The 15508-nt window shown below is 29.7% G+C and overlaps 1 protein-coding gene across 4 annotated transcripts in view; it reads right to left on the bottom strand.

The window, feature by feature from the left end:
- The window catches only part of LOC109595351 (calbindin-32), a 94856-nt gene that overhangs the window by 79112 nt on the left and 236 nt on the right, over positions 1–15508 (bottom strand). For 3 of the 4 annotated variants that reach the window (XM_020010693.2, XM_020010700.2, XM_020010716.2), the window contains exon 2: positions 4538–4573. The gene's annotated coding sequence lies outside the window, so the exon portion shown is untranslated. Of the gene's footprint in view, positions 1–4537; positions 4580–15508 lie in introns of those variants that run through there. The other variant, XM_020010708.2, reaches the window with a different exon arrangement.

Genomic DNA, 15508 nt, shown 5'->3' with positions numbered 1-15508 from the left:
ATAGTGGGCCTGCATGAAGCGCGACGTTTGAACAGAAATGTGAGTATTGTAATACAATATTGGTAATCATGGAGTGAAGAGGGCAGAAGAGGTAGAGAAAGAGGTTCCGGAAGACCCAGAGCTGCAACAGAGGCACAACATCGACGTCTTTGATTACTGGCCCTAAGGGTGATGAGTTCAACGCGGATGATTGCTGATGAATTTTTTGCCGAGGGTAGGTCAATTGGTATTCGATCTGTTTACCTCCATATAAATTCTTTTGGCTTACGGAGTTATCGCCCTTTTTTCGACTTATCTCTAACAGCAGGTGACTGGTATATGGAACGCCAACCGTGAGATGAGGAGTGGAATCACATTGTGTTTAGTCATGAATCACGCTTTTGCTTGGTCATATACGATGGTTATGCGTTAGTAAGACGGCGGCGTAGAAAAAGATGTAAACCTCGTTTTACTGTGAAGAGTCATGATCACAATATTATGGTAGCAGATCACGTTTAGTTTTCATTTGTGGTAATATGACATACCAACGACATGTGAATGACGTTTTTAGAGCCTTATTTTCTTATCTGCATAAGAAGATAACTCGGATTAATTTTGCAGTAAGATAATGCCAGTCCACATATTGCCAGGAGATTTTTGCTTAATTTTTTAATCAATTATTGTTCTGTAATATGTGAAATATATTTGGAATAAATCAATTACATCTAGGTGTTGCGTTTTTTTTTTTCGTACGTCGTATACTCGTATATACGAAATTTAGGAAATCAAATAGGAAAATTTATTAAAATCAGTACAAATTTCGATTAGATTGGAAACGTTTATTTGCTTTTGGCCTATTAAATTATATTTTTATGTAACAAAGCAAAAAAAATGTTAAGAAATACCTAATATGGTTTATAAACAGAAAATGAAAGAAAATTAAATTAAAAATTACCTCTGCGTTACATCTCTTTTTCAACTTATTACCACCTGGATACGTCTCAACATAGTGTCAACTATGACAATGGTTGGCAATCATGCAGAGTAAAATTGTTCCAAATTTCTTGGAGACGAGCACATAACTCTTGCGAGATTCTTGCATATTTAAAAAAAAATGTTTGCTTATCATGAAATAAATTCACAAATTTCATGTTTTGAACTTCACTGGCCTCGTATTCACCACAAAAATTTCATATTCGATGCCTACTTTATTGTTCACTGAACATTATCCATCTAGCTCTTTTGCTATTGAGACCACAACATTTATGTCTAAAGTTTAGCACAAAATTTAAAATTTTGTACGACTTTTCATAAAATAATTATATATATATATAATATAAAACATATTTCATATTCTATACGTGTTTTTAATTTTTTGTACCAAATTCAAATATATTTGCATTTTGTGGCACTATTTAACAATACATTTAATAGTAAGCATTTATTCTTAATAGCATTCATATTATTTTATTGAATAACTCAGTTCCAGTAGGTGCACTAAAAGGGAATAATTAACATGAAAAATCAGTGTCTAAATATTGCTGACGTCGCTAAAAGCTTAAGACGCTCCCGAAAAATGGTTTATAATGTTATTAACAAATATGAAACAACACACTTATTTGAAAATACAATAAGAAAACGTCCTAACAAAACACCAATGCCTTTCATAGACACAAATAGGAGTTACCAGTAAACGAAAGCTTTTCTTGTTTTCTAACCAAATGAAAAATGAATTAATTAAATCATATAAAATCAGAATGTATCAAAGAAACCATTTCTATCAAAAAAGAATATCGAAACTAGACAAATGTTTGCACAAAAATATATTAGTTACTCAGAATTTTAACGAAAAGTACTTTGAAGTGATGAATTTAAGTTCAATAAAATGGGATCAGATCATAAGTAATATAATAGAACCATTTGCCAACGATCATTTACAGATAAATTGATTTTTTTGCATGATAATGACGATAACGAAAACATGTGTCTAAAGTTGTTTAAAATTGGTTAAAAAATAATGATGTTGGTCGATTGGCCAATCTGAAGTACCGATCTAAATACAAATGAGAACTTATGGAACGACATGAAGTCTTGATTAAAACACCAAAAACCATCAAATTTAGATGAATTGTGGTAATTAATTGAAGACTCATGGAATTTAATTTCAATGAATATTGTCGATATCTTGTTAAATCCATGTCTCAGCGTTTGCAGGCGGTAACAACAAACAAAGAATATTCAATAATATATTAATAATCTTATTATTAATATAGGTAAATAGTTAGGTATAAATTATTCATTAAATAAATATTTCTGTGACCAGTAGTTGATTGATTGGTTCTATATTTATATTCTATTCTACAGAGTAATTATTGTCAATAAAATATAAAATATTTTGTTTGGATTTAATTAGTGGTATTCGTTTCCTAATTAACATTAAACAGTAATGTGTGCTATTTTTCTGGCTACGTGATAATCAAATAGACTCATAGAATAATTGATAGCATTAAAAGTATTAAAAATATTTTAAAATTTAAAAATAAACTCCTAATGACAAAACACAGTTTGTAGCATTGATGGAAATATTGAAAAATATAAATATTATGTAACTTCGTGCAAACAATGTAAATAAAAACTTATTTATAGAAATGTTTATATTGACAACGTGTGTATTCTGTTGACATTTTAGGGTGAAATGTGGTGCTTAGATAGGACTAATGACCATCTAGTACGAACTGAAAACAGGGAATCGATTTATTTCAGATATCGGAAAACCATTCCGTCAAACTTGTTTCTTTCTCCCTGAAAAGTATATAAAAGAAACCTGTCACGTACAGACTTACGCAGTAGGTGCATATGATGCTGCCAGACGTGATCCAATTTTTGACCCTTTCCATTACGTTCCATCGTCGAGTGATTTCTCTTCGTATTTGTCCACTGATCATTCGTTTGTTAATGATTTCTTAGTTTCTAACGAAAAATATTACCAAATAATAAAAACAAATGGGAATATCTGCGTGACAGGCACGTTTATAAGCGGCGTAGGCGTTTCTCACGCACCTGCCGAGTCAATGGCTAAAATGTATTAAAGAAACTCGAAACCCATTTATAACTAAATATAGGGCAAAACGTTTAAAACACACACTATTAAACAGGATTCGTTCCCGATTATTGCCGAGTCGTCGGCGACCTAGATAACGTTACTGAGACAATTAAAAATCCCCAGTGCAACGAATTTACATTCCGTCTCACGGACTCACGTCCCGTGACACACTAAAAAGTGTTTAATTCAAGAAAGTTGCCCTAAACAAATCGTCCCCAAGAACATTCGGATCTGTTTACATACCGTATAACCCGAGCGAATTCCCGACCTCCTCCCGGGATCATCCGCGATAAATCCGGCAGCACGGGTTTCATCCTGAAGTGAAACCGTTTTATAAGGGATGCGACTTTCGAAAACTTATTGGCAGTGTGACTTGCATGCGAAAATTGGAACGAAATCATTTTTCAGTCGGCAAAATACATATCATTTCTCCTGATTGCCCCCGATTACACTAAGCCGTGGCCTTGCAAAAAAAAAGAGCCAAATGAAAATTCAGATCACGGACGGCGTTTTCACAATGTTTCGTCCATGAATATTGGTCCTTTCAATGGCCGGATTCTTTACGGCAATGATCCCGTCCCTTATGAAAATGAATGGGCGCTTCGGCAAATTTAAATTTTAATAAAAACGCAGCACGGCTTCCCGGTATCGGAAATATCGAGTGCTAATTGAATCGTCCCGGGTTTTTAATTAAAATCTTTAAGTGTCGTCGAGCGTCGGGCATTAATAACTAACGGGCCAATTTAATTTTATACAGCCACTCATCTCCGACAACTTACTAATAACTTTGTAACGCCGTTTTGGTTTTGGTACATGAAATATGTATGTGGAGGTTCGTCCCAAAGTACCTCGGAGAATCATCTAAAAATTCCCTCATAAAAATTCATACGGCCATCTTAAAGGAAGTAACTAACTTCATGTGAGCATTAACGAAGCCCCATACGGTGGAGACTTCGGTAAACTAATTTTTAGGATGTAAAATATATATTAAATTTCAGGAAACCTTAACCTGAACAAAATAGTTACAGTTAATTACATCACATGGACTAAATGACCATTAAGGGAATTAAAGTTTACGTGACCACATGGTGAATGTGCAAATATTGTGTGTTAACATATTAACGTTTCAAATATGTTTAATACAAACGTTAAAACGTAAAAACATTTAAAAAAATCCCTCATTGTTAGAGATATTCGTGCACATTCAAATCGTATTTAATCTACGAATATAATAGTTCTGATTTATTTTCTTGTGCATTCTTATGTAAGTGAGCGTCCTTGATAAAAGAACAATGTATAACACAATTATAATCAATACCGTGACATTGACTCTCATAAGTAATAAACAGTTAAATAATTCAATGTTGATCCGTACTACAGATATTAGGGTATTAATATTTAAGTGCTAACACACTAATTGACGTTGGGGATTAACTGAATTAATTTCATTCTTACCACTTCAAAATAGACTTGGCCGCAGGAAGCACGGATCTGAAAAAATAACACATCAACATTAATAATTCATCTTAGCGAAATAAACAATCGAAATATTCTGTAATTACTTTATTTTTTTATTTACAACAATAGAACAAGGCTAAATATGCTTTAAAAAATTCCACATGTAAATAATTTTTTATGTTCCTGCAATTTTTACTACGGAACTTTCTGGCACTTTTGTTCCAAGTTTCCGACGTACGAACGCAATTGACAGTTATAAATTCGATGTTTTCCTGATTTCACTCCAGAACGAGCACAGGAACAAAAACATGCCCACACAGGAAATTTGTATACAAGATGGGATATTTATAAGGGCAAAAAGAAAAAAATCCGGGCGCCTAATGTCCTTTATGTTTACGGGAGAGAGGCAGTAAATTTTGGGTTATTACGCGACACACTTGAAAAAAATTAACATTTTCAGGACGCGGATGTTTTCGTTCTGTTCCCCCGTGTATTGTTTCATTTAAATAAATTGATATTGATTCGCATTACTGTCTTGTTTGTTGAATATGTAATGGGTCCTATTCAAATTATTATTAAAATTTAATTAATGATTAAATTAGCGGTACTGAAAGTTTTTTACACTCTTACTACTATTAGGCAATTATAATAGACGGCAGTTAACTGTGTTGTCTAATTACTATCAGTTGTGGGTAATTGGCATATTTAAAATTTAAATCTAATATATTATTTATAAGTAACCACCATGATTTTTTAATGTAGTAATAATACTCAATTATCTGTTATTTTGTTCCTTGAACATTTTATTATTAATATTTTAATTTTTTAACATTGACTTTTCGTGAAATTACGATGTCTCGAATAAATTAATAATAATATACTAACTGTAAAAAAATCCAACACCCAGAACGCATTCATATATTTTTATAAAATTTGGTATCCAAGTAGACGCCTATTGAAATAAGAAATGAAAATTTGAAGTAAATCGGAAAACATATTGTCGACTTTTTGTTTTAAAGCATCTCAAACAAACTTGTACTTAGTTTTCTGTTAATATGTAATATATGATATTGGCTATCATGGAGTTAAGAGGGCAGAAGAAGGAGAGCAAGAATTTTACAAATTTAAATGAACTCATCACAGCAACTCAAGTCGCTTGAAGGAATATAGACTTATCGTATATTTTGTGAATATAAATTAAAAAACTAGAAAGCTATGACTAAATTGTGTTGTAAGTAACATTATTTTATTACGATTATTATTACTGTGATGATATTATTGTGACCACTATTATTAATTTTAATATAAGAGATACAAAAAAAGTTGTCATAAGAATTGGCGCCCAACATTTTTCATACAAATTAAAAATATTGTAATATAATTAATAAATGCATTTAAAAATACAACATTTTATTAGTAACATTCTTTTATTATGATTATTGTTATTGTAATGATAATATTCTGACCACTAATATTAATTTTAATATAAGGGATAAAAAAATTTGTCATAAAAATTGGCGCCCAACATTTTTTATAAAAATTAAAAATATCGTAACATAATTAATAAATGCATTTAAAAATACAACATTTTATTAAAATTATTACATCATTTATAAATAATATATGAAATTTTAATATAGTTCACTTAGTTTAAGTTTTAAATTACTGGTCCTAAATAACATTAAGAGTTCAACGCGGGTGATTGTTGATGAATTTTTTGGTAATGAAGGTAGGCCAATTGGTACTCGATCTGTTTACGTAGTTAGCGCCCTTGTTTGGGTATGAAACGTCAACAGTGAGATGAGGAATGGAATCACATTGTGTTTAGTGATGAATTATGCTTTTGGTTGGGCATGCACCAAAATCATGTGTTAGAAAGAAGACGACGTAGTAGCAGGTCACCTTCATCTTTTATTAGTGGCAATGATGTTCCTGCGATAAGTGTTGGTACCTTATTTTAATCCAGAGAAGAAATCTCTGACTAATTTTTCAGCAAGATAATGCTCGTCCACATATTGCAAGGAATACATTAAACTTTCTAGAAGCCTTCCACTGCATTGGTCACCCAAATCTTCAGACCTTTCCCCAACGGACTCTTAATGAACTAAAACGTAAGATTCAGTTCGTGTAAGATGAGATACCACAAGAAAATGTCGATAATCTCAATAGATCGATGCCAGGACACGTCAAGGGGTGTCTTAATCAAAGAGGGAGTCCGACACATTGTTAGCTTGTGACAATTTATGCTTTAAGATTTTTGTTTAATAATTTAATCAATTATTATTCTGTAATAGGTTAATATTCTTCTGAAAAAAATTGGAATAAATCAATTATTTCTAGGTGTTGCTTTTTTTGCACGTTTATTCAATTACACTATTTTCTTAAAAATTTATGGTTGTGAATAAAACTAAATTTATATAAGTAAATATGTTATTTATGTAAAATTTGCGTCTAATCTTAATCGTGTGCAATTCGGCTAATCTCAGTAATTGAGATTTGCAGTAAAATGATGAAGGTTTATTTTTGTTTGTCTAACGAAAATATTATAATCATAATACATATTTAGGGAAAATTTGGCAAGGAAAACTGACGCACTTAGCTAATTAAATAAAAAACGAATCGTTTCTAAAATGTGGTGCCCACTATAATTACCGCCGTCCATCCATAATTAAATAAACAATAAAAAATCATTTGCACCGGCCACATTTCGGGTTATTTTGATTGTCGACGACCGTTCGGCTTGTTGCGGCATCGGTTTTCGTTGTGCTCCGGTTTATATCCATTTCTGCGGAATATCTGCGGGAAACGCGAGTTTTAATTAAAAATCAACACCGGTCGTTGCCACAATTTAACCTCCGGAACATTGAATTTTCATTTTACGGATACGAATTTAAATCCACCTTTTAATTGTGTCGGAACGCGAACCCGGAAAACGGGGGCGGTTGTGAAATTGTGGACTCTCACTTTTTCTCCAATTGTGTCTCGTTCGCGTGAAACAAATAAGGTTACGGAAACGTGAATAAATTTTATGAAAGTCAATATCCATAACGGCGGGCTCTTAAATCAATATAAAACGCATTTTTTTTTTTTGTTTTATTTTATTTTATTTGGAAGTGGACAATAAAGAATTCATATTACGAGAATGTTTATTGGAATACGGGGACATGTCTGGCAGATACGTTATGAGGTCGTGATGCTACTTGAAACCTATTTCTCGAATTACGCCAGTTTATGGCGATCATATTAATATTTACGTATGCGCCGGGTGAAATTCAGATGTTACTCGTGAGCGAGGAAAACATATATTCCGCGTTACATATTCGATTCCCGCTTTTTAAAATACAAAATATCATAATCTCCTTCGTTAAAAATTGCCCCGTTAACCTACATTGTATCGAAAGTTTTAAGTAATTTTTAAAATGCCAAATGCATTATAGATTAGTTACGGAATTTACCTGACATCGATACTGTGTAAAATTCGAAGGAAATTCACTTCGTTAATTCATTATTTATTTACATCACATGTAAAAGCGATACTCAGTCAGTGCAAAGGACCGAACGACAGCGAAAGTTTATTTCTAATCGATAATTGGTTAAATATTAAAATTGAAATGGTGTTAGTTGGAAACAACTTGAAACTATCCTTCGAGACACGTTTAAAATTAACTATGCGGTTTCTCTGAATTTATTATGAAATTAAAAACTAAATAATGCTTGTTCGTAAACTATTTATTTAGATCTAATATAATACTTTTACGATGTATTTGATTATATGTGGTATATTTTCCATTAGTAGAATGTTGTAAAAGATCTGAATAAATAGTACATTCTAAAGAACAAATAAAATTATAGTTCATGTTCAAAAATAGATTATTCTCAAAATACTTAAGATAATATACAAATTTATTCCAAGTGATCATTAAATCCTTAAATTTTTTAAAGACGTGAGTCAGTCAAAGAAGACAAATTCAAGTTATTATAATTATTGTTTTTTGTTGTGAATATATATAACATTTGTCGTTCAAATTTCTGATTTATATATTATCATTTTATTTGGATCAGTCAAAATTCCAAGTGGTCAATTAATTTACAGATTAGTTTCGTTTATACCAATATTTAAAAGCTCTTCATAAAAAAACAATTCTGAGAACGATTTTACGAAAAAATTACAGTATAATTTTGAGAACAAATAAAACTGTAATTTATATTTAAAAATAGATTATTCCCAAAATAACTGTGATAAAATTCTTAAATTTCAAAAAAAAAAAACGTCAGTCAAAGAAGGCAAACTCGAATTATTATCCTGAGAATGATTTAACGAAAATATTACGGTATAATTTTAAAGAACAAATACAACTGTTATTTATATTCAAAAATAGATTATTCCCAAAATCATTGACAAAAAATTCTTAAAATTTTTGAACACTTGAGTCAGTCAAAGAAGAAGAAGTTGGAATTATTATTATTGTTTTCTGTTGTGAAATTTTCGAGTATTCTAAGAATATTGTCCGTGGTTCTTACTTAGATATAAATTAATATTTCTCGTTAATCTATGTGGTCATTTAATTTAGAGCTTAGTAACTATGGTTTATATAAGTCATTTAAAAGCACTTCAATACGATTCTGAGAACGATTTTACGAAAAAGTAACAGAATAATTTTAAAGAACAAATAAAAATGTAATTTATATTCAATAATAGATTATTCCCAACATAACTGAGAAAATTCTGAAATTTTTTGAAAATGAGTCAAAGATGACAAATTCGAATTATACCACAATCATTATCGTTTCTTATTGTATTTTCATTCATTCAAATTTCTGATGTGATTTATATTTTATTAATTTAATCTGCTCATAAGATTTTTAAAGAACAAATAAAATTATAATTTATTTTTAAAAATCAATTACTCTCAAAATAATTGAGGTAAAATTCTTTAGGTTTTTAGTTAGTGAAAGATGACGAACTCAATCATTATTCAAGTAATTCAGCAGTAACTGAAATAACTTAGATATTTAAAATATTAGTTATGCATATTACTCTCCACAATAGGGAAAAGCTTAATTTCTGTTATCACAAAATAGCTCTTTACTAAGTTTATAAACTGATTGACTAGTTTTAATTATAATCCCTGGATAATTTAGTAATAAAGTTATATTTTGAGATCTTGTTCATTTTTTCCAGACTATTAATAATTAAATTGATAAAATGAATTAAAAAGTAAAGTTTAACAGGTTATCATTATCTTCATAATGAAAACAAAGACACCAATCAGGCTGCAATAAATTATTGATTTATTAATTTTGTTCGACATTTTCATTAGCCATGTACACGTCTAGAATTCCTTTTTTATGATTCAATTGTTAATAGAAATTAATAATTTTACAAATTATTAGTTAGTTTAGGATATTAAAAATGTTTTTTACTATAGCCAAAAAGTTTCGCATAGTTCATAAACTATCTAGCTATATTAGATTTCTTAAATATTTCAAGTGAATTAGAGGAAATACTTGTGTAGTTTATAAACTAACCCTTAATTTACACAAAATTTTCGGGTCTACATTATATCAATTAATTTCGGTAAATATGTGGTACAATTAAAACAAATGGAGAAGAACGGGGTTATTAATCATTTTCTACCCTGTCGTTGAACAATTATAATTAAATTATATTCCTTATTAAGGCAAAACGTTTATACATGTATATCTAGTTTTTAATTGTCAAAATAATTAATTAAGCATGTTTTATGTGCAAACTCGGGAATCGTAGCTCATATGAGCACATCATTGCGTTAATTTTAATACAATTTCCAGATCCGGGATTATTCCCCTTTAATCCCTAAATTACTTGTGTAAAGCCACTTAAATATTCGCAAATTTCCACGAATTGTACAGCATAAAAATGGATGGAACAAGCTCATAAACGCATGGATTTTTTTGTCGCCTCGCTGTTCCGCTAAATAGTAATATTTTGTGTGACGGCCAAACCGGAAAAAGTATGGAGGACGTGTCCTCAAAACCGAGGGACGCATTAATTTTCTATCACCACCTGAAAAGCCCCGACTCGGTATGATTCTATTATAACATCGGACCGTCGGACCGCGGAAATATAAATGGACCTTTTATGCAGTGAATTTTCACCAATTGTCTGCGCTCCATCCTTCCACCGTTCGTACACGTGGAATTACGTTCAAATTTTTATGGCACACGTAAGAATAATTGTCCATTGTGATGTCCAGTCGCAAAATATCGTCGACCAAACCTGTCAGATTGTCTTGTGCGAAAAAGCTATCGCGGAAACTATTAAATGCCGTTTTGGAGGACGGCCAAACTGTTCGAGACTGTTTATTTCATCATGCATCGTTAAATATATTTCCTGCTTCATGTACAAGGGGGTGGACTTTTTACCCGACCTAATTTCATTCTAAAAAGTGACACCACATTCATTCCCCTTTATCAACAACGCACCAGCTTGGGTTTCACTTGATTTAGGACTCTTTTTATCCGCATGAGAAATCGCGTAAATAAAATATTACGTTTTTGAACAGATGTGATGGAATCCATATATTCATCAGAAAATTGGGTAACGGCATTAAACGAAATAATAAACGTACCGAATTTGTTTTTGGTTGAGATTAAATTTTATTGTTCCTGTAAAATACAGAAACAAATTAGTGTAATTAAAGATATCAACACAAATATTGCACCATGTTTCATCCAGGTATAAAATTTTTACTACTTACAGATATGATATTCCCCGTATAATGAGTAATAAGCTGATGTCATTTTAATAAGGAAAATTTGAATTTTAAGGTCGAACATATCAGTTACAATTAAATTCGATCGCTCTAAGAATATCCGTGTTTATAGTCCAAATCCTTTTATTTTTATCGACACAATAAAACAAATAATTAAAAAGTTTATGTGGCGAACGCAAAATATAAATACAGAAGCAAATATTCTTGTCTGTTTGGGTTGCACAATAAAATAAAAAATAAACTATGTTTTCCTGATAACGTCGACAGCGAGACGAAATGGAAACGGCGTTTATAAATGATTGGTGCATAAACTCCTTGTTTATGTTTGTCATCCGCGTAGAAATAAATTGACAGCATAAAAACATCAATACTCGAATTTAATTGCTCAATGTCGGAACGCGACGACATAGATTAAAACGGCGCGCGAAAGCTTGTAGCAATAAAGGATCTACATGTTGATGGGCCAATCATTTATCTACTTCTCCGGGCGCTTTTGTTCAATGTGCCACTTATAAAATGTTCGTGGACGGAATAAATGGGATTTGCTGGCCCCGTTCCCGATATTCAAACGGGCGTTTTTTCTTTGGTTTCTGAGAGTTTAAATGGCGTTCATTCATAAATATCAATAAATTATTGTAACAATGCTGAATGGAAGACGTACTTGCCCTTTATAAAAGTTGCAGAAATCAAGAAAACAATCGTGAACATTTCTGCAATAAAATATGGTTGTGTATATATCGTATACTGTTTCAATGTGTGCACAACTCCCACTTTCTAAAAATACTTACAATACTTTAAAGAAACAAATTGCTTCGGATAATAGGACGTTTATTAATTGCACAAGATCCAACTGTTTATATAGTAAATAAACAATCTATCAGTTTTATCATAAATGCAAACTCCAGAGTGGAAATTTCAAATATGAAAAACAACTTTGATCAGTCCTCGGTTTCTGTTGATTAATCGGAAATTGAGTGTAAGCGGGAGATACTTATTGTAAAAACAAAAAATATACGTTATTATTGTTTTTGTTTCAGAACCTTTAACGTAAATCTGTTTTAAAATTAGTATTGAACAAACGTGTTTTGTGTTTCAAAATGAAACTATTTATCATGATCATTATCGAAATAATAATTTTCCTGAAATAACTTACATCCTGTTATAAAAAGAAACGATTTATACAAATTTTAATGAGTTATTGTCTCTATGGAAATAACATTTATTTAAGAAATCGAGTGATTTATACTGGAATCATCTGATTTATTCCCCATAAAATTAACAAGAATATAAATAACTATATTAAATATTTACACAGATACGCTACCTACAAGTTCTTGACACATTTGCACTTATTTATGATTGTAAACATTAGTCTATAAAAAAGTTCTGGGATTACAAACAACGTATACATACAGGTAGATGATCAAAACAGTTTAGAGAACGGTTATAATGGGATAATTATGAAATACGTACGTACATTATGATACAACGCATAGAACAGTTTGAATTAACTTTTAAAACTATAGGTGAATGTGTGTTGGGAATTATAATTAACAAGGTTTTAATGAATACGTATTCATAGAGACCTCATAATATTTTTATTCAATTAATCCGGGGAAATTCAATATTATGAATATTTTAATTATATAAATGCTTTTATAATGGAAAGGCTCTAAAGTCATTTAACTTAGGAATTCAAATAGTTTTAATTTGGAAATTTACCTCCTAGAATTTTTAAGTGAATGTGACTTCCCTTGCTATAATATAATCAAAGTTTTGAAGTTTTAAACTTCTCATAAAGCACACAAAAGTATCCGGTAAAGTGGACTCATAAAAAATGAAGTTTAATACAAGAGACTTTTTAAAACTTTTTAATATATTTTGATATTTTAAGCTAAAGTGACAGTAAAACGTTAAAATTAATTTACAAATAAGAGCTTTGAATCGACATTTAAAATTTTAAAAAATTAACAAATAATATTTTAAAATTATCAAAAAATGTGATACGTAAGTACACAAAAGTATTTGTTCAAGTTGCTTCCTAAAAAATGAACTTCAGTACAAGAAGTTTTTTAAACCTAAAACAAATTGATAGTAAAATGCTAATAATAATTTATAAATGAAAGATTTGAATGGAAATTTTTAGTTACAAGAATTGTGCTAACAAATTATGAGAATTTAAAAATAGAAAATAGAAAACATTTCCTAGAAAAGCACACACAAAAGTGTCGAATAACGCAAACTCGTGAAAAAATAACATATTATACAGAAACTTTTTAATATATTTTGATATTTTAAGACAAATTAGGACATTTTAAAACAAGAGTATTGAATCAATATTTAAAATTTTAAGATTTATATTATTAAATTTTAACATTTTAAATTTATGAATAAGTACCCAAAAGTATCCGGTGGTCTCACAAAAATTGAACTTTAATACAGGAATAATAATATATTGTGATATTTCAGGACAAAATTTTAAAACAGATTTACAAATGAGAGATTTGAATTGACATTTATAGTTACAAGAATTGTAATAACAAATTATAAGAATTTAAAATCAAAAGAAAAAATTGAGAAAACCTAATGGATTAGAATACAAAAGTATCGAATAACATAGACTCCTAAAAAGAAACTTTAATACGGAAACTTTTTAAACCTTTTTCATATATTCTGATATTTTAAGATAAACTGACAGTAAAACGTTGAAATTTATTTACATTTGATTTAAATTGATATTTTTAATTACAAAAATTGTGTTAACAAATTATAAGAATTAAAAATTAAAAGAAAATATTGAACAAATCTGATAAAAAGGCACACAAAAGTATCAAATTAGGTGAATTCATAAAAATTAACTTTAATACAGGAAACTTTTTAATATATTTTGATATGTTAACACAAACTGACAAAGTTAAAATTAAATTAAAAGAAACTTTTCATCGACATTTTTAATTATAAGAATTGTATTAACAAATTTAAGAATTTAAAATTAAAAAAGAAAATTGAAAAAATCTGATAGAAAAGCATACAAAAGTATCGAATAACATGAACTCCTAAAATAAACTTTACTAGAGGAAACTTTTTAAACCTTTTTAATATATTTTTATATTTAAGGTGAATTGATTGTAAGATGTCAAAAACTGATTTACAAATGAGGGATTTAAATCAACATTTTTAGTTACAAGAATTGTGTTAACAAACAAATAAGTATCAAGTACACTAGTATCAAATAACGTATTTACAAAAAATGAAATTTATATCGGGAGACTTAATATATTTTGATATTTGAATATATTATAAGAATTATACTGACAAATTATAGTAATTTAAACTTAAAAAAAAGTTTAAAAGAATCTGTTCAAAAAGCACACCGAAATATCCAATAAAGTGGACTCTAAACTTTAATATGAGAAACTAAAACTTTTTGATAGGTTTTGACGTTTTAAGGCAAATTGACTGTATAACATTACAAATAAGAGATTTGATCCGACATTTTAAATTATAAGGATTTTATTACCTAACATTATAAAAATAAATTTGATATAAAAAACGTCCCAAAAAGATTTTCGTACGTTTTTACCACTTTACCATCTAGAATTTTAGGACTTATTAATTTAATTAAAGTAATTGTGAATTTATGTCAGAAGAATATTAATTTGGCCTTCGTCTGAATTCATGTAGAGACTTCTTCTGCATGCAAACACTTTGTGTGACTTAATAATTAATAAGACTTGTTAGGGAAAATTGCTCTTGGAGTATTTCTAAACAACTGTTTTAATTAATAATTACAAAGAGCATGTGAAAGTTAATCCGCAGATTTGTATAATTAATTAAATTGCTCACTCCCAACATATTTCAAAATGCAATACTGTATTAAAGCGCTACGCTACAACATTAGATACATTTACGGTAAGTAAATATCAATCAAGATAATAATTAATGCTCCGCTTCAATTTAATATGCCGTTTCAGCATGTATTTGTAAGAAATAAATCGATATACCCAGATGAACGCATCTTGACTGGATTCACATTAAATACGAATTATCCGGTCGCGTGATCATTAACAAAAGCCGCAGCAGCATCTCGGATCATAATATAAATGGCACGAAAAGTTATAGATCACATGTTGCGTTCCTTTTCAGGACCGCAAATAAATTTCGAATATGCGATTCATGTGTCCGCTCGTAAATAACATCTATCGATTGTGTC

The sequence above is a fragment of the Aethina tumida genome, chromosome 1 (genome assembly GCF_024364675.1).
Source record: "Aethina tumida isolate Nest 87 chromosome 1, icAetTumi1.1, whole genome shotgun sequence".
Taxonomy (NCBI): Eukaryota; Metazoa; Arthropoda; class Insecta; order Coleoptera; family Nitidulidae; genus Aethina; species Aethina tumida.
The sequence above is the reverse complement of the archived record's forward strand: the minus strand, read 5'-3'. Positions and strand labels throughout refer to the sequence as shown.